The sequence below is a fragment of the Triticum dicoccoides genome, chromosome 6A, assembly GCF_002162155.2.
Source record: "Triticum dicoccoides isolate Atlit2015 ecotype Zavitan chromosome 6A, WEW_v2.0, whole genome shotgun sequence".
In the NCBI taxonomy this organism is placed as follows: Eukaryota; Viridiplantae; Streptophyta; class Magnoliopsida; order Poales; family Poaceae; genus Triticum; species Triticum dicoccoides.
The window spans coordinates 126,133,813-126,157,982 of NC_041390.1; positions in this window are offsets into that span (position 1 = coordinate 126,133,813).

Here is a 24,170-nt window from a genome sequence, read left to right on the forward strand (position 1 = left end):
TATGTGTTTTTCTTGGAGCGTCTTGTATGATTTGATTCTTTTCTTTTTAGTTTACCACAATCATCCTTGCTGTTCACACCTTTTGAGTTGGACACACATGATTCGGAATTTATTAGAATACTCTATGTGCTTCACTTATATCTTTTGAGCTATATAGTTTTTGCTCTAGTACTTCACTTACATCTTTTAGAGCATGGTGGTGGATTTGCGTTATAGACATTATTGTTCTCTCATGCTTCACTTATATTATTTTGGGAGTCCTACAAAACAGCATGGTAATTGCTTTAATTATGAGATGAGTCCTAATATGCTAGGTATTCAAGATTAGTAAAAACTTTCTTATGAGTGTGTTGAATACTAAGAGAAGTTTGATGCTTGATAATTGTTTTGAGATATGGAGGTAGTGATATTAAAGTTGTGCTAGTTGGGTAGTTGTGAATTTGAGAAATACTTGTGTTGAAGGTTGCAAGTCCCGTAGCATGCACGTATGGAAAACGTTATGTAACAAATTTGAAACATGAGGTGTTATTTGATTGTCCTCCTTATGAGTGGCGGTCGGGGACGAGCGATGGTATTTTCCTACCGATCTATCCCCCTAGGATCAAGCACGTAATGCTTTGTTTTTGATGACTTGTAGATTTTTGCAATACGTATGTGAGTTCTTTATGACTAATGTTGAGTCCATGGATTATACGCACTCTCACCCTTCCATCATTGCTAGCCTCTTCGGTACCATGCATTGCCCTTTCTCACCTTGAGAGTTGGTGCAAACTTCGCCGGTGCATCCAAACCCCGTGATACGATACGCTCTATCACACATAAGCCTCCTTATATCTTGCTCAAAACATCCACCATACCTACCTATTATGGCATTTCCATAGCCATTCTCAGATAGATTGCCATGCAACTTTCCACTGTTCTGTTTATCATGCCACGTTCATCATTGTCATATTGCCTTGCATGATCATGTAGTTGACATCGTATATGTGGCAAAGCCACCATGCATATTATTTCATACATGTCACTCTTTATTCATTGCCCATCCCGGTACACCGCCGGAGGCATTCATATAGAGTCATACTTTGTTCTAGTATCGAGTTGTAATCATTGAGTTGTAAATGAATAGAAGTGTGATGATCATCATTCATAGAGCATTGTCCCAATAATAATAAAAAAAGAAAAAAGGAGAAAGTCCAAAATAAAAAAAGAAAGGCCCAAAAAAGGGGCAATGCTACTATCTTTTTCATACTTGTGCTTCAAAGTAGCACCATGATCTTTATGATAGATAGTCTCTTGTTTTGTCACTTTCATATACCAGTGGGAATTTTTCGTTATAGAACTTGGCTTTTATATTCCAACAATGGGCTTCCTCAAATGCCCTAGGTCTTCGTGAGTAGCAAATTGGATGCACACCCACTTAGTTTCTTTTGTTGAGCTTTCATACATTTATAGCTCTAGTGCATCCGTTGCATGGCAATCCCTACTCCTCACATTAACATCAATTGATGGGCATCTCCATAGCTCATTGATTTTCCGCGTTGATGTGAGACTTTCTCCTTTTTGTCTTCTCCACATAACCCCTATCATTATATTCTATTCCACTCATAGTGCTATATCCATGGCTCACGCTCATGTATTGCGTGAAAGTTGAAAAAAGTTTGAGATTACTAAAGCATGAAACAATTGCTTGGCTTGTCATCGGGCTTGTGCATGATGAGAGCATTCTTGTGTGACGAAAATGGAGCATGACCAAACTATATGATTTTGTAGGGATGAACTTTCTTTGGCCATGTTATTTTGAGAAGACATAATTGCTTAGTTAGTATGCTTGAAGTATTATTACTTTTATGTCAATATTAAACTTTTATCTTGAATCTTTAAGATCTGAATATTCATACCACAATTAAGAGGGTTACACTGAAAATTATGCCAAGTAGAATTCCACATCAAAAATTCTGTTTTTATCATTTACCTACTCGAGGACGAGCAGTAATTAAGCTTGGGGATGCTTGATATGTCTCCAACGTATTTATAATTTTTGATTGCTCCATGCTATGTTATATTCTGTTTTAGATGTTTATTGGGCTTTATTATACACTTTTATATTATTTTCGGGACTAATCTATTAACCGGAGGCCCAGCCCAAATTGCTGTTTTTGCCTATTTCAGTGTTTCGCAGGAAAATGATATCAAATGGAGTCCAAACGGAATAAAACCTTCGAAAACATGATTTCCTCAACAAATGTGATCTAGGAGACTTGGAGTGGATGTAAAGCAATCAACGAGGAAGGCACGAGGCAGGGTGTAACATCCCAAATTTTCAATTTGGAATGTTATACATAGATCATCCATGCATATCATGATTTATTGCATTTCCGTTCCGCAATCCTCGAAATCCTAAGCAACTCAAGGACACACGGAGAGAGTTGGGGATTTCCGGTTTTCATATTTGACTTTTATCAAATAATGAAACGAGGATTTTGATTTTAATAATTTTTTCTCTTCGAGTAATATTTCATATCAAATCAAATGAGTGGAGATAATACGACTTCTCCAAAATAATTAAAGTATCGGAGGAAAAATATTAAAATCATTTATTGGATTTTATTTCGTTTTATTCGGATTTTATTTGCATTAGAAAAATTGCACATTTTCAAAATAGCATTTTAGGGCCAAGAAAATGTTCAACTCGCCCAAAATATTTTATTTAGATGGTGAAAATTTATTTTGGCATTTTTAGATTTTATTTATTTTTTTAGGATTTTATTTCGGTCGGTGAAATTATTTTTTTTAAAAAAAAGTTCCCGCGCCGACTGGGCCTAAGGCCCAGCCGCGCCAGGTCACGCCGCCGCCTCCGCGCACTGCCGCCGCCGCCAACTCAGACTAGGACTCCGAGCCGGACTCCTCTCTGCCGCCGCGCCTCGCCCCCTCCTCCAAGCCGCCCCGCCCCGCCCTTTATATACGCCACCACCCCGCCCCAACACCACACCACCACCATCGCCGCTCGCGCCGCCTAGCCGCCGCCGCCCCACCGCTGCCTCGCCTCGCCGGACCTTTCCGCCGGAGGTAGCCGCCGCGCCTCACCGCCGGTTTTTTTATAAGGACCGTTCGGTTTCTTTTTAGAAACCCTAGATCCGTTTTTTTGGATTTGCCGGTTTTTTTTCTTGGTTCTTCTAGTTAGCAGAAGTTCGTCCGAACGTTCGTTTTAATGAACGGTTCCTCGCCCGTAAGATACAGCTAACGAACGCTCGTTTGTTAGTCCATTCATCAGTTTTCTTTTATCGGATTTATTCCGCGATTTTTCTGATCGCGATTTCTGATCCGATCTTAGTTTCTTTTTATCTTTTCGCTCGTTTATCGGAATCAGGCGATTCAAGCGCCTGGAGTTTCGTCTCAAAACCCTCTTTCTCTTTAACCAACTCAAACAAGTTTTTGTTACTGTAAAATTTGACCTAGTTTCAGATTAGTAAATGAAGCTTCTTTCTTTCGCCGTTTGAGTTTCGTTGCTCCGCTTGATTTGATTCTTTTGCGTACCGGAGTTCTTAAGTTGAACTTCTGGTCAAACTTTCTTATTTGAGTTTTGCTTGTGCACCGTTGCTTGTTACTTATGTATGTTAATGTTTGCTTGCGATAGAATTCCCGAAGTGCCAAGCGTGTTACTACGAGTCCCTAGGATTCTCGGATCGTCAGCAAGGCAAGTAACACTTTGATCATATCCCATTATTACCCAGTTTTTATGCATTAGTTCCAATCCTCAAACATTGCATGATTAGGATATCATTAACTTGTGGGTTGGGAAGTAGTTGCTGAGGTAGAACCTATTGCCCTGTTATATTCAAACCCTTGGGAGTTACTTCTACGTATTGCTTATATTGCTATGCTATGCTCGTAGACGTGGTTTCGGTTTGAGTGAAATTCATGACAGTTGTGAGATTGTTAATTAATGGTTCAACTTAAGGTGGCAATTTAATCAAACAACTGGGTGGACTGAGGCACCTGGGGAACCCAGTGTTGTCTGTATTATTATTTTTGGAAATCTCGGGGTATCCGTGTGATCTTCCTATGGACCGCCACCCAGGCTCAAAGGGAACTGAGATGATTCATGCTAGAAACTTCCGTGTGCAGCCACAAGCTATTATGGGCTCTAGCATAGTTGAGTAAGTCACGTGAAGCTCTTGAAGAGGTAGATCAGCAGGTAGTGGGTTTTGTAGGTTTGGTATGGTCTACCCGGAGTAGAGAGTTAATGTTTCTGAAAGACTGTGTCTCGGTCATCCGTTTCCCTAACACCCTGTAGTGCGAGAAATCCAACGGAGGCGATCGAGTCTTGTGCGGAAAAGTGCGCAAACCTCTGCAGAGTGTACAATCTAATCATGGTTAGCCGTGTCCCCGGTTATGGACAATTCTTGAGTATCTAGTACTTGGGTTATCACATGTATCTCACCATGTTTAATTAATATTGTTGGGTTGTTAATCACTTTAATTGGGATTGAGTTGGGGGTACCTTCTCAATGATGTTTCAACCACCATGATAGTTAAATAAAAATCTATTCCTTTGTTGTAGGGCAAAATTGGCTTTTCGCAAAAACTGTAACCATAGAGCTTTCCACCAGCCATATATGCATGTAGTGATAGCATTATTCCGTTTCTGCTCTACTGTGTTACCTTGCCAGCATATTCCATGTGCTGACCCGTTTTTGGGCTGCAATGTATTATGTTGCAGACTTTTCAGATGAGGAGTAAGGTTCGTTAGGTCGTTGCCGTGCAGCTCAGCTATGCTGTTGGAGTTGATGGACTCACCTTATCTTCCACGCCTTTCACTATTATCGCATTAGATGGCCTTAAGCCATATTATTGTAATAAGTTCTCTTTGGAGACTTTTCGATGTAATAAGTGTGTGATTGCTACTCTGTTATAAATCCTTCAGTACTGTGTGTGTCAGCATTACCGATCCAGGGATGACACTGAAGCACAGAGACTTGACCATCTGAGGTCGGGTCGCTACAAGATGGTATCAGAGCACACGCTGAGTGTAGGACACGACCACTAAGATAAACCCTAGGTCACACTTCTCTTCTCATTTTTGACTCCTCTCCCTCTTCTACTCTTTAGGATGACGGAGAAGAAGAACAAGTTTGCACAACCGAATGAAGACACACCTTTTGGACGCCACTTGAAGGAAGAAACTAGGTACTTGAATATTGGAATACCAAGCTTCACCGGGACGTACAACGCCACTTTACCAGAAGAAGAGTGCTGGATGATCCAAGTACAAGTTCCAGGAAGAACGTTCTCACCAACCTCTAAACCCGTAGAATTTTCCTTCGACGCACCAGCCTGGAGTTTAGGAAAGAGTATGGCAGCTCACATCACCATGGGACGCATTGGAGAAGTTTACAACAGGGAGCTTAAGGACACTATTTACCAAATATGTGGGCGCCGAGACGAGCAATGGTAAGTAATCAGCACTAAGAAGGATAGATCGATTGCAGCTTTCATCCAGGAGTTAAACCAGCACATTCAACGCCAGGAGAACCAGATGTGCGCGGACATGATGGACTTGAAGAGGCGAAGACTAGGATCATAGAACTGGAGGAAGAACTCAAGTTTACCCGCGATGGATATGAGGAGGAAATCAGGACACTACTGGAGAAGAATGATGACTTAGTCAAGAAGATCGGAGTATTCATGGGAGGACCAACACCAATAGAAGAAGAAGAACCCAAGGAAATACGCCCCGAGGACTACATTATCATCGACGACACTGACTCCGACCCTAGTGATGATGACTTTGAAGACGAAGCTGGAGCAGACATCATGGAGTCTTCCACCGATCAAAATTTCTAGATAACCACCAACTGTTAGTAGTATCTTACCCATGTATATAGTAGTAGTGAGCACTTTTGCGATAGTTCTAGACCGTTTGTATGCCCTTGCTTGATTGATTGAGTGAAATGATTGTGTTTGTCTCATGTGCATATGGGTAGTGCTTTCTCATTAGACCCCTTTTCTATTCTAATCTCTTCCATCTAAACCCATCAGATGCCTCCGAGACGTGACACCGGTTTTTCTTTCCCACCAGAGCTCACCCAGCTGATCCAATAGTAGAATGCCTTGATGCAATTGCTAGTTCAGAACCAGGGCAACAACAACAACAACCCATCGCCAGTAGACAACCTAGCCCGTTTTCTAAGGTTACAGCCGCCAGTATTTTCCAGTAGCACCGAGCCTATAGTTGCTGATGATTGGCTATGCTGAATTGGAAGGGAGTTGAACACCGCAGGTTGCACAGATGCTGAGAAGGTGCGCTTTGCCGCACATCAATTGGATGGACCAGCAGCCTCATGGTTGGAGAATTACACAACCACTTTTCCTATAGCAAATGTCACTTGGGACCAGTTTCAGCAAGCTTTCCGCACAACCCATGTCTCCACTAGAGCTATGCAGATGAAGAAGCGGGAGTTTCGCAACCTACGCCAGGGGAACCGTACTGTGGCTCAGTACATGGATGAGTTTAGCAAGTTATCGTGCTATGCCCCTGATGATGTGGGCACAGATGTCGCGAAGCAGGAGAAGTTTATGGAAGGGCTGAATGATGAGATGAGCATGCAGTTGATGGTAGCAACCTTCAACAACTACCAGGAGTTGGTAGATAAGGCTCTTATGATTGAAGGGAAACAACAGCAGATTGAGAGCCGCAAGAGAAAGTATGGACAAGGGAAGTATAACTCAGGAGCTCAGCAGAAGCTTCGCCTAACCCCAAACTCGGGAGGACTTGTTCATAACCATGGAGGTCACAACCACACTGTAGGAGGATCACATAACCATAGTGGTGCTAAGAATGGGAACAGAACTAACAACAATCAGAACCGCTCCAACCCATCCACTCCCGCCAAAAGAGACTTAAGTCAAGTTACCTATTTTTAGTGCGGGAAGACAGGGCACTATGCCAATGATTTCCCCGAAGGAAGGAATGGAAATGGAAATGGAAGCACTGGGAAGAAGGGAAATCCATTCAACAAAGTCCAAGTGAACCACGTTAACGTGGAGGAGGTTGAAGAACAGCCGGACGCGGTAATAGGTAAGTTTTTGGTTAAGTCATTTATCGCTCTTGTTCTTTTCGATACTGGTGCATCGCATTCATACATATCAAGGGGAATCGTGGATAAGTTTAAACTACCCACCCAAACCCTTAGGACCCCTCTTTTAGTGAGTTCACCCAGAACAGAATATATGGCTAGCCGATGGTGTGACCAGATACCCTTAACCATTGGCACACATGTGTTTCTGTCCGACCTAATTATCTTGGTGTCACAAGGATTGGATGTGATATTAGGCATGGACTGGATGTCAAAGTATGGAGGAAGCATTGACTGTGCGAGTAAGTCGAATTATCTCACCACCCCGGAGGGAAAAAGAATTAAGTATGTGTCTAGGCATGTGCCAAAAAGGAGCCAAGTGAATTCCCTTACAGGAGTTGTTCAGGAGGAAGTGCCGGTAGTAAAGGATTACCCGGATGTTTTCCCAGAAGAGTTACCAGGCATGCCATCGGATAGAGACATTGAGTTTTTGATAGAGCTGTTACCAGGAATAAGACCAATATCCAAGAGACCCTATCAGATGCCCGCAAATGATCTAGAAGAAATTAAGAAACAGATCAAGGAGTTATTGGAGAAAGGATACATCCGAAGAAGTTCATCACCTTGGGGAGCCCCAGTACTTTTGGTTGAGAAGAAAGATAAATCCCTAAGGATGGTTGTTGATTATCGAGCCTTGAATGAAGTGACGATAAAGAACAAGTACCCACTGCCGATGATCAACGATCTGTTTGATCAGTTGCAAGGAGCTAAAGTGTTCTCAAGGATCGATTTATGATCAGGGTATCATCAGTTGAAGATACGAGAGAAGGACATACCAAAGACGACGTTCACAATGCAATATGGATTATACGAGTACACGGTCATGTCGTTTGGATTGACTAACGCCCCTGCCTATTTCATGAGCATGATGAACAAGGTGTTCATGGAGTATTTGGACAAGTTTGTTGTGGTGTTTATTGATGATATCATGGTATACTCGAAGAACAAGGAGGAGCACAAAGAGCATTTGCGTTTAGTTCTCGAGAAGCTCAGGGAACACCAGTTGTATGATAATTTTAGCAAATGCGAGTTTTGGCTGAAGGAAGTCGGATTCCTTGGACATGTTATATCGGGAGAAGGTATAGCAGTAGACCCCAGCAAAATTCAGTCAGTCACTGAGTGGTTGGCACCCACTTCAGTTAGCGAGATCCACAGTTTTCTTGGACTCGCAGGATACTACCGGAGATTCCTTGAGAATTTTTCAAAGATTGCAAAACCAATGACTGAACTGTTGAAGAAGGATACCAAGTTTAAATGGACAGAAGAATGTGAAACCAGTTTCCAGGAGTTGAAGAAACGTTTCACTACAGCCACAGTGCTAGTACTGCCAGATATACATAAGGAGTTCCAAGTGTATTGCGACACCTCTCGCTTAGGACTTGGATGTGTGCTTATGCAGGACGGAAGAGTTGTTTCGTATGCCTCACGACAACTAAAACCTCATGAGTTGAATTATGCTATGCATGATTTGGAGCTAGCAGCCGTAGTGCATGCATTGAAGACTTGGAGACATTACCTTATTGGAAACCGTTGTGATGTGTACAGGGATCACAAGAGTTTGAAGTACATCTTCACCCAGAAGGAGCTGAACCTTAGGCAGAGGAGATGGTTGGAGCTTATAAAGGATTATGACATGAAGCTACACTATCATCCAGGAAAGGCCAATGTCGTAGCAGATGCATTGAGTCGGAAGAGTTATGCTAATATCCTTGAAAGTAAAGGACTGCCGAAGGAATTAGCAGAGGACATCATGGAACTTCGATTGGAGATTGTTCCTAGAGGATTTATTGCAACAATGGAGGTCCAGTCGACATTGCTGGACAAAATTCGGGAAGCTCAGAAGGATGACAAAGAGATTGCCGAGATAAAAGAGAAGATGGGCAAGGGAAAGGCCAAAGGTTTTCGTGAAGATGAGCACGATACCCTATGGTTTGAGGACCGAGTTTATGTGCCCAATAACCAAGAGATCAGGAAGTTAATACTACAAGAGGCCCATGACTCACCATACTCGATACACCCCGGAAACACCAAGATGTATTTGGATTTGAAGGAACGTTTCTGGTGGACTGGTATGAAGAAGGATATTGCCGAGTATGTAGCCGTATGTGATGTATGTCAGAGAGTTAAGGCAGAACATCAGAAGCCAGCAGGACTGTTACAACCTATGCCGATACCCGAATGGAAGTGGGATAAACTTGGCATGGATTTTATCACCGGATTACCCAGGACTAAAGCAGGATATGATTCCATATGGGTAGTAGTTGATCGTTTGACTAAAGTAGCCCACTTCATCCCCATGAAAACCACCTATACAAGTGCAAAGTTGGCTAAGATCTATATGTCCAGGATCGTATGTCTGCATGGAGTTCCGAGGACCATCGTATCAGATCGAGGAACACCGTTTACTTCAAAGTTTTGGCATCAGTTACACCAGACTTTGGGAACGAGATTGGAGTTCAGTACATCATTTCACCCGCAGACAGATGGACAGACTGAGAGTCAATCAAATTTTAGAGGACATGTTGAGAGCCTATGCGCTAGATTGTGGATCTAGTTGGGATGACAATTTGCCGTATGCAGAGTTCTCATACAACAATAGCTACCAAGCCAGTTTGAAGATGGCGCCGTTTGAAGCCTTGTATGGACGCAGGTGCAGAACACCGTTGATATGGGATGAGGTAGGAGACCGACAGTTGTTTGGACCAGACTTGATTAAAGAATCTGAGGAAAAGGTAAAATTGATCCGAGACCGCCTGAAGATTGCTCAGTCCAGGCAGAAGAGTTATGCAGACTCAAAACGCAAGGAGGTAACCTACGAAATTGGATTTAGAGCATATCTGTGAGTATCGCCCTTGCGAGGAGTGAAACGTTTTGGAGTTAAAGGAAAGTTAGCCCCGAGATTTGTAGGACCGTATTGCATTTTGGAACGGCTGGGAGAAGTTGCCTACAAGTTGGAGTTACCTGAGAGATTGTCAGGAGTCCACGATGTGTTCCACGTTTCACAGCTGAAGAAGTGTCATGCTGAGATGGCTGATATACCATTAAGAGATACGGTACCCTTGGAGGCAATTCAGTTGGACAGCGATTTGACTTACGAGGAGAAGCCAGTTAAGATTCTTGAGTTTGCCAGCAGGGTCACCCGCAGTAAGGTTATCAAGTTTTGCAAAGTTCAGTGGAGCCACCATACCGAGGATGAAGCCACCTGGGAACGAGAGGATGATCTCCGCAAGGACCACCATACCTATTTTCTAGCCAACCCGAATCTGAAGGGCGAGATTCATCTTAAGGGGGGTAGGTTTGTAACATCCCAAATTTTCAATTTGGAATGTTATACATAGATCATCCATGCATATCATGATTTATTGCATTTCCGTTCCGCAATCCTCGAAATCCTAAGAAACTCAAGGACCCACGGAGAGAGTTGGGGATTTCCGGTTTTCATATTTGACTTTTATCAAATAATGAAACGAGGATTTTGATTTTAATATTTTTTTCACTCCGAGTAATATTTCATATCAAATCAAATGAGTGGAGATAATATGACTTCTCCAAAATAATTGAAGTATCGGAGGAAAAATATTAAAATCATATATTGGATTTTATTTGGTTTTATTCAGATTTTATTTGCATTAGAAAAATTGCACGTTTTCAAAATTGCATTTTAGGGCCAAGAAAATGTTCAACTCATCCTAAATATTTTATTTAGACTGTGAAAATTTATGTTGGCATTTTTAGATTTTATTTATTTTTTTAGGATTTTATTTCGGTCGGCAAAATTATTATTATTATTATTTTAAAAAAGTTCCCGCGCCAACTGGGCCTAAGGCCCAGCCGCGCCGCCGCCTCCGTGCACTGCTGCCGCCGCCACCGACTCGGACTAGGAGTATGAGCCGGACTCCTCTCCGCCGCCGCGCCTTGCCCCCTCCTCCAAGCCGCCCCGCCCCGCCCTTTATATATGCCACCACCCGCCCCAACACCACACCACAGCCGCCGCCGCGCTGCCTAGCCGCCGCCGCCGAGCACCGCTGCCGCCCCGCCGCTGCCTCGCCTTGCCGGACCTTTCCACCGGAGGTAGCCACCGCGCCCCGCCGCCGGTTTTTTTATAAAGACCGTTCGGTTTCTTTTTAGAAACCCTAGATCCATTTTTTTGGATTTGTCGGTTTTTTTCTTGGTTCTTCTAGTTAGCGGACGTTCGTCCAAACGTTCGTTTTAACGAACAGTTCCTCGCCCATTAGATACAGCTAACGAATGCTTGTTCGTTAGTCCGTTCGTCAGTTTTCTTTTATCGGATTTATTCCGCGATTTTTCTGATCGCGATTTCTGATCCGATCTTAGTTTTTGTTTATCTTTTCGCTCGTTTATCGAAATCAGGCGATTCAAGCGCCTGGAGTTTCGTCTCGAAACCCACTTTCCGTTTAATCAACTCAAACAAGTTTTTGTTACTATAAAATTTGACCTAGTTTCAGATTAGTAAACGAAGCTTCTTTCTTTCGCCGTTTGAGTTTCGTTGCTCCGCTTGATTTGATTCTTTTGCGTACCGGAGTTCTTAAGTTGAACTTCTGGTCAAACTTTCTTATTTGAGTTTTGCTTGTGCACCATTGCTTGTTACTTATGTATGTTAATGTTTGCTTGCGATAGAATTCCCGGAGTGCGAAGCGTGTTACTACGAGTCCCTAGGATTCGCGGATCGTCAGCAAGGCAAGTAACACTTCGATCATATCCCATTATTACCCAGTTTTTATGCATTAGTTCCAATCCTCAAACATTGCATGATTAGGATATCATTAACTTGTGGGTTGGGAAGTAGTTGCTGAGGTAGAACCTATTGCCCTGTTATATTCAAACCCTTGGGAGTTACTTCTACGTATTGCTTATATTGCTATGCTTTGCTCGTAGACGTGGTTTGGGTTTGAGTGAAGTTCATGACAGTTGTGAGATTGTTAATTAATGGTTCAACTTAAGGTGGCAACTTAATCAAACAACTGGGTGGATTGAGGCACCTGGGGAACCCAGTGTTGTCTGTATTTTTTTGGAAATCCCGGGGTATCCGTGTGATCTTCCTTTGGACCGCCACCCAGGATCAAAGGGAACTGAGATGATTCATGCTAGAAACTTCCATGTGCAGCCACAAGCTATTATGGGCTCTAACATAGTTGAGTAAGTCACGTGAAGCTCTTGAAGAGGTAGATCAGCAGGTAGTGGGTTTTGTAGGATTGGTATGGTCCACCCGGAGTAGAGAGTTAAGTTTCTGAAAGACTGTGTCTCGGTCATCCGTTTCTCTAACACCCTGTAGTGCGAGAAATCCGACGGAGGCGATCGAGTCTTGTGGGGAAAAGTGCGCAAACCTCTGCAAAGTGTACAATCTAATCATGGTTAGCCATGTCCCCGGTTATGGACAATTCTTGAGTATCTAGTACTTGGGTTATCACATGTATCTCACCATGTTTAATTAATATTGTTGGGTTGTTAATCACTTTAATTGGGATTGAGTTGGGGGTACCTTCTCAATGATGTTTCAACCACCATGATAGTTAAATAAAAATCTATTCCTTTGTTGTAGGGAAAAATTGGCTTTTCGCAAAAATTGTAACCATAGAGCTTTCCACCAGCCATATATGCATGTAGTGATAGCATTATTCCGTTTCTGCTCTACTATGTTACCTTGCCAGCATATTCCATGTGCTGACCCATTTTCGGGCTACGACGTATTATGTTGCAGACTTTTCAGACAAGGAGTAAGGTTCGTTAGGTCGTTGCCGTGCAGCTCAGCTATGCCGTTGGAGTTGATGGACTCACCTTATCTTCCAAGCCTTCCGCTGTTATCGCATTAGATGGACTTAAGCCATATTATTGTAATAAGTTCTCTTTGGAGACTTTTTGATGTAATAAGTGTGTGATTGCTACTCTGTTATAAATCCTCGAGTATTGTCTGTGTCATCATTACCGATCCAGGGATGACACTGAAGCACAGAGACTTGACCATCTGAGGTCAGGTCACTACACAGGGGGCGCGCCTACCACCCCAGGCGCGCCCTCCACCCTCGTGGGCCCCTCGTTGCTCCACCGACGTACTTCTTCCTCCTATATATATACCCATGTACCCTGGAAACATTAGATACGGAGCCAAAACCCTAATTCCACCGCAGCAACCTTCTGTACCCATGAGATCCCATCTTGGGGCCTTTTCCGGCGCTCCGCCGGAGGGGGCATTGATCACGGAGGGCTTCTACATCAACACCATAGCCTCTCAGATGATGTGTGATTAGTTTACCTCAGACCTTCGGGTCCATAGTTATTAGCTAGATGGCTTCTTCTCTCTTTTTGGATCTCAATACAAAGTTCTCCTCGATCTTCTTGGAGATCTATTCGATGTGATCTTCTTTTGCGGTGTGTTTGTCGAGATTCGATAAATTGTGGGTTTATGATCAAGTTTATCTATGAACAATATCTGAATCTCCTCTTAATTCTTTTTATGTATGATTGGTTATCTTTGTAAGTCTCTTGGAATTATTAGTTTAGTTTGGCCTACTAGATTGATCTTTCTTGCAATGGGATAAGTGCTTAGCTTTGGGTTCAATCTTGCGGTGCTCGATCCCAGTGACAGAAAGGTAAAGACACGTATTGTATTGTTTCCATCCAGGATAAGAAGATGGGGTTTATATCATATCGCATGAGTTTATCCCTCTACATCATGTCATCTTACTTAAAGCATTACTCTGTTCTTATGAACTTAATACTCTAGATGCATGCTGGATAGCGGTCGATGTGTGGAGTAATAGTAGTAGATGCAGAATCGTTTCGGTCTACTTGTCTCAGACGTGATGCCTATATACATGATCATACCTAGATATTCTCATAACTATGCTCAATTCTATCAATTGCTCGACAGTAATTGGTTTACCCACCGTAATACTTATGCTCTCGAGAGAAGTCACTAGTGAAACCTATGGCCCCTGGGTCTATTTTCCATTATATTAATCTTCCAACACTTAGTTATTTCTATTGCCGTTTATTTTACTTTGCATCTCTATTTATATTTATCATAAAAACACCAAAAATATTATCATATCTATCAGATCTCACTCTCGTAAGTGACCTTGAAGGGATTGACAACCCCTTTATCGCGTTGGTTGCGAGGTTCTTATTTGTTTGTGTAGGTGCGTGGGACTTGAGCCTAGTCTCCTACTGGATTTATACCTTGGTTATCAAAAACTAAGGGAAATACTTATGCTACTTTACTGCATCAACCTTTCCTCTTCAAGGGAAAACCAAGGCAGTGCTCAACAGGTAGCATGCCTGAATGCCGCTAGGGCTTCCGCGTCCGGACAATCGATGATTTAGTTCTTTTTAACTAAGAACCTAGTCCAAAGCTTCCTGGCTGACTCTCCGGGTTGCTGGACAATGTGACTTAAGTCATCGGCATCTGGTGGCCGGACATATGTACCTTGGAAGTTGTCAAGGAAGGCCTCTTCCAAGTCCTCCCAGCTGCCATTAGAATTTTCAGGTAGACTGTTGAGCCAGTGCTGAGCTGGCCCTTTGAGTTTTAAAGGGAGGTATTTGATGGCGTGGAGGTCATCTCCCCGAGCCATATGAATATTGAGAATAAAGTCCTCGATCCACACCGTAGGGTCAGTTGTTCCATCGTATGATTCAATATTTACGGGTTTAAACCCTTCTGGGAATTCATGATCCATTACTTCATCAGTGAAGCAAAAAGGGTGTGCGGTACCTCTATATCGGGCCACATCGCGACGTAGCTCCGATGGAGTCCGTCTGCAGTGTTTAGCCCATGTATGACTATGCTTGTCACGACCGAATAGATAGCTGTCGTCACGTGTTGAGGTACGTCCTTGCGATTCGTAGATCGATCTGGTATGTCCTGCTCTATTATTCAGGTCCTACCGAAGGTCATGTGTATGACCACGAGCTATTTTATCTCTGCCTTTATAATGAGGTGGAGCGGGCTGGAATTCAGCTTGAGTTGCCATTTTATCCCGACCTTGTGGTGGTTGGTCAGCCTCATTGCGTGATGATGGTATGGGCTCCAGCGCCTCATCATCGAACTGAGGTAGCAATTTGTGCTTCGGGTAGCGTTTGGGTGGGTGCTTGAGGTTGTATTCTTTGGCTACTAGGACATCGGTCCATCTATCATTGAGCAGATCTTGGTCAGCTTGAAGCTGCTGCTTCTTCTTGTTTAGGCTCCTTGCAGTGGCTATTAGCCGACCTTAAAGCGCTCTTTCTCGAGGGGTTCCTCAGGTATGATAAAATCTTCATTGCCGAGGCTCACCTCATCCTCGGAGAGTGGAAGATAATTACTGTCCTCCGAGTCTTCGTTTATGGCCTGTTCGTCGGGGCTAGCTTGCCCATCTTCCTGTTCTTCTTGTTCGGAAGTTGCTTCAATGGGGTCTTCATTATCGTCGGCACCGTACGTAGTATTATCTTCTCCCATGCCGGTGTTGCTGTCTTTTGAACAACGTGACTTAGAGCGGCACCGAGGACGCCGGTGTTTTTGCTGTATCTCAGGAGGTTTATTCTTGAATGGATTTTCTTTGTCATCGTTGTTGGTTATTTTTGGTGTGTCCACCATGTACACATCATACGAAGAAGTGGTCGTCCAGCGTCCAGTGAATGGTGGATTTTGGTTTTGCTCCTTATCAGCATCGTCGTCCATACCGTCGATGTCTTCGGAGTCGTAATCAAGCGTGTCGGTTAAGTCCTTGACCTTGGCTATGGAGTCGGTGGCGGGTGGGAAGAAAAATTCTCCATCGTCAGCCCCTAGTTCGAACCGGACATAGTTCAACTGTGAGTCCCCCGCCAAGGACAGGTTCTTTAATGAGTTTAGCACATCTCCCAAAGGCGAGTGCTAGAAGATGTCTGCGGCGCTGAATTCGAAGATCGATAAACGATCAAGTTCGGCGTCCGCGGGCTCATGTGGTTTGGTACTTATGACCGGAGACGAGTCCGGAGTTCCGGTGGCACAGGTATCATGTGATATTAAGTCTATGTGCAGCTCCAACACTGGGGAATCTATGGCCTCTATGGCAGGGTTGAGCTTCCCGTCCTTGGATGGCGTAGTCTACTCCAGTTCTAAGGCCAGAGCGGTTATAAGAGCTGTCTCCTGGATGCGCCCTGATGACAGATTTAGGCCATGTCCGTCGGGATGACCAGGAGTGGTTGCTACGGCCTCGAATCCCATGAAGATCAAGTCTCCACGGATGTCCGCAACATAGTTCAAGCTCCCAAATCTGACCTGGTGGCCAGGGGCGTAGCTATCGATCTGCTCCAGATGGTCAAGCGAGTTGGCCCGTAGTGCGAAGCCGCCGAACACGAAGATCTGTCCAGGGAGGAAGGTCTCACTTTGGATAGCATCGTTGTTGATGATTGAAGGGGCCATCATACCTTTTGGGGACAGCACAGTGGAACTCTCAATGAAAACACCAATGTCGGTGTCAAAACCGGTGGATCTTGGGTAGGGGGTCCCGAACTGTGCGTCTAGGATTGACGGTAATAGGAGACAGGGGACACAATGTTTTACCCAGGTTCGGGCCCTGTCTATGGAGGTAATACCCTACGTCCTGCTTGATTGATCTTCATGAATATGAATATTACAAAAGTTGATCTACCACGAGATCGTAATGACTAAACCCTAAAAGTCTAGTCTGGCTATGATTATGAGGATTCGGCCTATCTACGGACCTAGCCCTCCGGTTTATATAGACACCAGAGGGATCTAGGGTTACACAAGGTCGGTTACAGAGAAACGAATCTTCATAGTTGGTCGCCAAGCTTGCCTTCCATGTCAAGGAGAGTCCTATCCGGACATGGGTGGAGTCTTCGGTCTTTGTATCCTTACGGCCCAGTAGTTCGGCCCATATCCAATAGACCGGACAGCTGAGGACCCCTTAGTCTAGGACTCCCTCACCGAGACCAATGGTCCTCGCTCCTGGCCCACAACCATTGGTCCCGGTTCGTGCCTAGAACCGGGACAGAAGGGGGGCCTTTAGTCCCGGTTCCAGCCATGAACCGAGACCAATGAGGTGGCTATATATACCCCATCGCCGCGGTAGAGCAGTCCACAGTGCTATGTTTTGTCTGGCCGGCGAGGGGACAACTTTGTGGTGCTCTAGCTCACCTCCTATGCACATGAGGTGTTCGATGAAATGACCGAGCCAAACTAGTTAGGCTTTCTCCTCTCGAAGCTCGACCTCCAAGCTCCATTTTCCCCGAGATTTGTCTAGGTTTAGCGGTCCGTCATGTCCCGTCTCCGTCTTCACCACCGTCGATCGCCCACGCCGATCTCGTTGCCGGCACCATGGTGGTGAGCCTCTTGTTCTTATCTTCTTTCTGAAAGGAAAAAATTCTTACTTTATATAGATACTTGTCTAATTTTCTTACTTTTATATTGCTTGTTATTATATAGTGCGATGGTTTTGGTATCCGCCCCCGTCGGCCCTCGTCCTGGCTATGATTCAGATGTGGTATATATTATCTTTTATAACTATTTGGTTCACTTATTGTCTATGACAATTATGCCGACCAACGTGACATAGATTTTTTTATCTAGGAGGTAGTTGAACCGGAAATTCCAACCGCCCCTATTGTCGACATGTTAAATTTAGTTGAAGAAGAAAACAATTACTTGAAGGAAAAAAATAAAAAATATTGAGGAGGAGAAGATGATATTGGAGTTGCATGTTGCGGATGTCGTCGATGATCACAAGATCAAGATGGATGCAATGCGGTTGAAGATTAGAAAGATTAGAAAATATGCCATTCATACCGAGGCTTGGTATCATTATGCCGTTGGATCAATTATTACCTTGGTTGTGATTATGATCACATTTGTTGTTGCATTGAAAGGCTTTACATAGTTTCAATGTATGGTTTAACTAGATGCTCTGGAGAACTATATGTTGTTCAATGAGAACTATGTATGTACTTTGGTTTTAATGTGATGATGAACTTCTATTAATTTGGTCACTTATCTATCCATGTGAATCTGTAAAGGTTTTTGACACACATAATTATATATAATGCACACAGATGAACCGGCAATGGATGTACGGTGACAGACACACCTCCGAGTACATTAAGGGCCTGCATGATTTTCTCGAAGTGGCCGAGGCAAACAAGTAGAATGATTTTATGTGTTGTCCATGCCGTATATGTGGGAATACGAAGTCTTACTCTGACCGGAAAGTCCTTCACAGCCACCTGCTTTATAAGGGTTTCATGCCACACTATAATGTTTGGACCAAGCACGGAGAATTAGGGGTTATGATGGAAGAAGAAGAAGAAGAGGACGATGACAACTATGTGCCCCTGAATACAGTGATGCTGCAACGGGGGAAGCTGCTGAAGATCAAGAGGAACCAGACGATGTGCCCGATGATGATGATCTCCGCCGGGTCATTATTGATGTAAGGACACAGTGCGAAAGTCAGAAGGAGAAGCTTTCGATCGCATGTTAGAGGATCACAAAAAAGGGTTGTACCCAAATTGCAAAGATGGCAACACAAAGCTCAGTACCTCACTGGAATTGCTGCAGTGGAAGGCAGAGAATGATGTGCCTGACAAAGGATTTTACAAGCTACTAAAAATATTGAAGAAGAAGCTTCCAAAGGATAACGAATTGCCCGACAGTACGTACGCAGCAAAGAAGGTCGTATTCCATCTAGGATTGGAGGTGCTGAAGATACATGCATGCCCTAATGACTGCACCCTCTACTGCGGTGCGTACGAGGATTTGAACGCATGCCCGGTGTGCGGTGCATTGCGGTATAAGATCAGACGAGATTAGGGGTGGGCATAAAAACCGATGAACCGAACACCGAACCGAAGCCGAAACCGAAAAAACCAAATTTTCGGTTTTTATCACTTGTATAAATAATTTTGGTTTTTACTTCTAATAGCCGAATTAAGTTCGGTCAGTTCAGTTGTTAGTACGGTTAGCCAAAATGCTACCAAACAACCTAGCGCAGAACTACGTGGAACTCGCTCCCAAGTAAAACGAATGTCTTTCTCCAGTTTTCTGGACGCTCCAGGTGGAGAAGTGTTCAAGCCTGCCAAGCCGACAGCCCACTAGCCCATGTGCAAGACATCACTTCTGTGGACCATGGGCCTTTGTGCATGGAGGTTAGCTCTCGTGTACAAGCGTGCGAGCAGCCGACAATCGAAATTTTAGTCCCACCTCGCCTGGCTAAGGACAGAAGGCAGTTTTTCTGGCTATATAAGAAGGTGCAGCCGCTATACTATGAGCAGTTGGTGATGCACGATCATTCGATAAAACCGAAAACCGTACGGAATTAATCGGTTAACCAAATTTTTGGTTAGCTCTTTTGACTTGTCAATTTCGGTTTTTAGTTATCAAACCGAATTTAAAAATAAACCGATTGGTAGAAACCAAAATTTCGGTTTATACCGAACGCCCACCCCTAGACGAGATGACCCTGGTGATGTTGACGGGGAGCCCCCCAGGAAGAGGGTCCTGCGAAGGTGATGTGGTATGCTCCTATAATACCATGGTTGAAACGTCTGTTCAGAAATGAAGAGCATGCCAAGTTGATGTGATGGCACAGAGAGGACCGTAAGAAAGACGAGAAGTTGAGAGCACCCGCTGACGGGTCACAGTGGAGAAAACTCGAGAGAAAGTACTGGGACGAGTTTGCAGGTGACCCAAGGAACGTATGGTTTGGTTTAAGCATGGATGGCATTAATCCTTTTGGGGAGCAGAGCAGCAATCACAGGACCTGGCCCGTGACTCTATGTATGTATAACCTTCCTCCTTGGATGTGCATGAAGCGGAAGTTCATTATGATGCCAGTTCTCATCCAAGGCCCTAAGCAACCCGACAACGACATTGATGTGTACCTAAGGCCATTAGCTGAAGAACTTTTACAGTTGTGGAATGGAAATGGTGTATGTGTGTGGGATGAGCACAAACAGGAGGAATTTAACCTGCACATGCTACTGTTTGTAACCATCAACGATTGGCCTGCTCTCAGTAACCTTTCAGGACAGACAAACAAGGGATACCATGCATGCACACACTGTTTAGCTGACACCGAAAGTATATACCTGGACAAATGCAGGAACAATGTGTAACTGGGCCATCGTCGATTTCTTCCGACCAACCATCAATGTCGAAATAAAGGCAAGCATTTCAAAGGCGAGGTAGATCACCGGAAGAAGCCCGCCATGCGTACCGGTGATCACGTACTTGCTATGGTCAATGATTTACACGTAATCTTTGGAAAGGGTCTTGGCAGACTATCTGTTCTGAATGACGCTGAGGGACGCGTACCCATGTGGAAGAAGAAATCAATATTTTGGGACCTACCCTACTGGAAAGAGCTGGAGGTCCGCTCTTCAATCGACGTGATGCACGTGATGAAGAACCTTTGCGTGAACCTGCTAGGATTCTTGGGCGTGTATGTGAACATAAAAGATACAACGGAGGCACGGGGGACCTGCAACATTTGCACGAAAAAGAAGGCATGCCTCCAAAGCAGTATGAAAGTCCTGCCAGCTACGCTCTTACCAAAGAAGAGAAGGAAATCTTCTTTGAATGCCTGCTCAGTATGAAGGTCCCGTCTGGCTTCTCATCGAATATAAAGGGAATAATAAATATGGCCGAGAAAAAGTTTCAGAACCTAAAGTCTCATGACTGCCACAAGATTATGACGCAATTGCTTCCGGTTGCATTGAGGGGGCTTCTACTGAAAAATGTCTGATTAGCCATTATGAAGCTATGTGCATTCCTCAATGTAATCTCTTAGAAGGTGATCGATCCAGAAATAATACCAAGGGTAAGGAGTGATGTGGCGCAATGTCTTGTCAGTTTCGAGCTGGTGTTCCCACCATCCTTCTTCAATGACACACGTCCTAGTTCATCTAGTCGACGAGATTGTCGTTCTGGGCCCGTATTTCTACACAATACGTTCCCCTTTCAGAGATTCATGGGAGTCCTAAAGAAATATGTCCATAACCACGCTAGGTCAGAAGGAAGCATCTCCATGGGCCATCAAAAGAGGATGTCATTGGGTTTTGTGTTGACTTCATTCCTGGACTTAAGAATATTGGCCTCCCTAAATCGCGGTATGAGGGGAGACTGGCTGGAAAAGGCACGCTAGGAGGGCACTCAATAATATGCAGGGACGGGCATTCTTGGTCTCAAGCACACTACACAGTTCTACAGAACTCTACCTTGGTGACCCCGTATGTCGATGAACACAAGAACAGTCTGCGCTCCAAACACCCTGAGCAGTGTGACGACTGGATTACATGTGAACACATCAGGACTTTCGGCAGTTGGTTGGAAACACGTCTCAGAGGTGACAATACTGTTTCTGATGAGCTGTACTCGTTGTCCAGGGGACCATCTTCGACTGTATTGACTTACAAAGGATACGAGATAAATGGGAATACATTTTACACGATCGCCCAAGATCATAAGAGCACCAACCAAAACAGTGGTGTCCTCTTTGATGCAGCAACCAAGAGTGGAAAGGACACATATTATGGTTACATAGTGGACATATGGGAACTTGACTACGGGCATGATTTTAAGGTCCCTTTGTTTAAGTGCAAATGGGTCAATCTGTCAGGAGGCGGGCTACAGGTATACCCACAGTACGGAATGACAACAGTGGATTTGAACAATCTTGGGTACACAGACGAACCATTCTTCCTAACCAATGATGTAGTGCTTTTCATTTTTAGGGTCATATAGCTCAAAAAATTTAGTAAATGCATGAAAAATAACAAATGAAGTCAGAAAGGGTTGAAAATTTATGATGTGGCTTTGAATGGTGCATTTTAAACACACAAAAAGTCGGGAGTTCAAATAAGTTCAAAAAATTAAATCCCTTTGTAACACACGAGCTTTCGTCCGAAACCCTGATACTTCGAAAGAGATTATCTATTTTGTACACGAAGTGCATCTAGTTTTTTGCGTAACCCTCTCAACTTTTTAGCACATGCTATGTGGGTGAAATGATGATACCATGCCAACTTTCAACTTTTTCAGAGTTCATTTGTAGTGCTTTTCATTTTCAGGGTCATATAGCTCAAAAAATCAGTAAATGCATGAAAACTAACAAATGAAGTCAGGAAGGGTTGAAAATTGATGATGTGGCTTTGAATGGTGCATTTTGAACACAAAAAAAGTCTGGAGTTCAAATAAGTTCAAAAAATTAAATCCCTTTATAACAGATGAGCTTTCGTCTGAAACCCTGATACTTCGAAAGATATTGTCCATTTTGTACACGAAGTGCATCTAGTTTTTTCCGTAACCCTCTCAACTTTTTAGCACATGCTATGTGGGTGAAATGATGATACCATGAAATTTTCAACCTCTTCAGAGTTCATCTGAAGTGCTTTTCAATTTCAGGGTCGTTTAGCTCAAAGTATGAACTAATATAAAAAAACGATCTCAAAAACTTTTATGAAACTCTAATAGCAAAAATAATAAACTAAAAGAATGAACTAGCGAACTTTAATGAAACTCTAATGGAAAAAAGAATGAACTAGAAAACTTTAATGAAACTCTAATAGCAAAAGGAATCAACTAATTTTTTTATAAACCTCTAGTATTATTGAAACTAAAATTATATAAAATTTATGCAACTAAAATTATCAAAGTATTTTCCGTTCAAAACATTATAAGTAAAAAGAAAATAAAATAAATAAGTACAAACAAAATAAAATAAATAAGTAGAAATAAAATAAAATAAAATAAACTTTAATAAAATAGATAAGTAGAAACAAAACAAAAAATAAATAAGTAGAAACAAAATAAAATAAAATAAACTTTAATAAAATAAATAAGTAGAAACAAAATAAAATAAATAAAGCAACAAAGTAAACAAAAAAGTGCCACCTACTGGGCCAACACGGCCTAAATACGACTAGAAACCCAAACATGGGCCAGGATTCAGGCCCGCAACAGGCCCAGTAGGCCCACAGGCACAAGTGACAGATTAGGACCGAAAGCCTGTAGTTGAGCGGAGCTCGAGAGGGTGAGCTAGCGATGTGGGACTAAACTTTTGACGCGGGCAACACAAGGCCTTTGGTCCCGGTTGGTAGCACCAACCGGGACTAAAGGGGTGCATTGGTCCCGGTTCGTGGCACCAACCGGGACCAATGCCCCCCTTCAGTCCCGGTTCGTGCCACCAACCGGGACCAAATGCCTCTGCTTCCCACCCTTTGGGCTGCTGAAAAGAGACCTTTGGTCCCGGTTGGTGGCACCAACCGGTAGTAAAGGAGGCATTGGTCCAGGTTGGTGCCACGAACCGGGACCAATGCTCTGTCTATATAAGGAACACTTGTGAAAATTTTCAGTTCCATCGTCGCCCGCTCCTCATCGCTGTTGCCGCCCCCATCGCCGCGCCCTGTCCCGTCGCCGCCCGCGCCCCGCGCCGTCACCGCACCACGCCGCCTCGATGCCGTCGCCACGCGCCACCCCGCCCCATCGCCGTCACCTCCCGGCCCCGCGCCGCACCGACGCCGTCACCGCCCCGAGGCCATCACCGCCCTGCTCCACCCCTGCGCCGACGTCATCGCTGCACTGCCCCATGGTCTGGCGGCCTTTTCCGATGTTTTTTAGTTCATATATATGTGATGATCATATGATATTTTTTTGTTCATATGATGTTTTTTGTGCATACGATGTCTTTTTTCATATATGTATTAATTTTTTATTTAGGTTGTTAATTAGTAGATATTGATTTTAGGTTAGTGCATTTTAGGTTAGTGTAGATGAAAAAGTAAAATAAGGAAAAAGAAGAAAAGAGGAAGAAGGAAGAAGGAAGAAGAAGAAGAAAAGGAGGGAGAGGAAAAAGGAAAATAAGAAGAGGAAGAAGGAGAAGAAGAAATGAGAGAAGAAGAGGAGAAATAAATAAGAAGAGAAAAAAGAAGAAGAAGAAAAAAGAGTAGAAGAAGAAAGGAATAGAGGAGAAGAAAAAAATAGAATGATTCTATTTTTTCTTCTTCTCATCTTTTTTTTCTTCGATCTTCTCCTCTATTCCTTTCTTC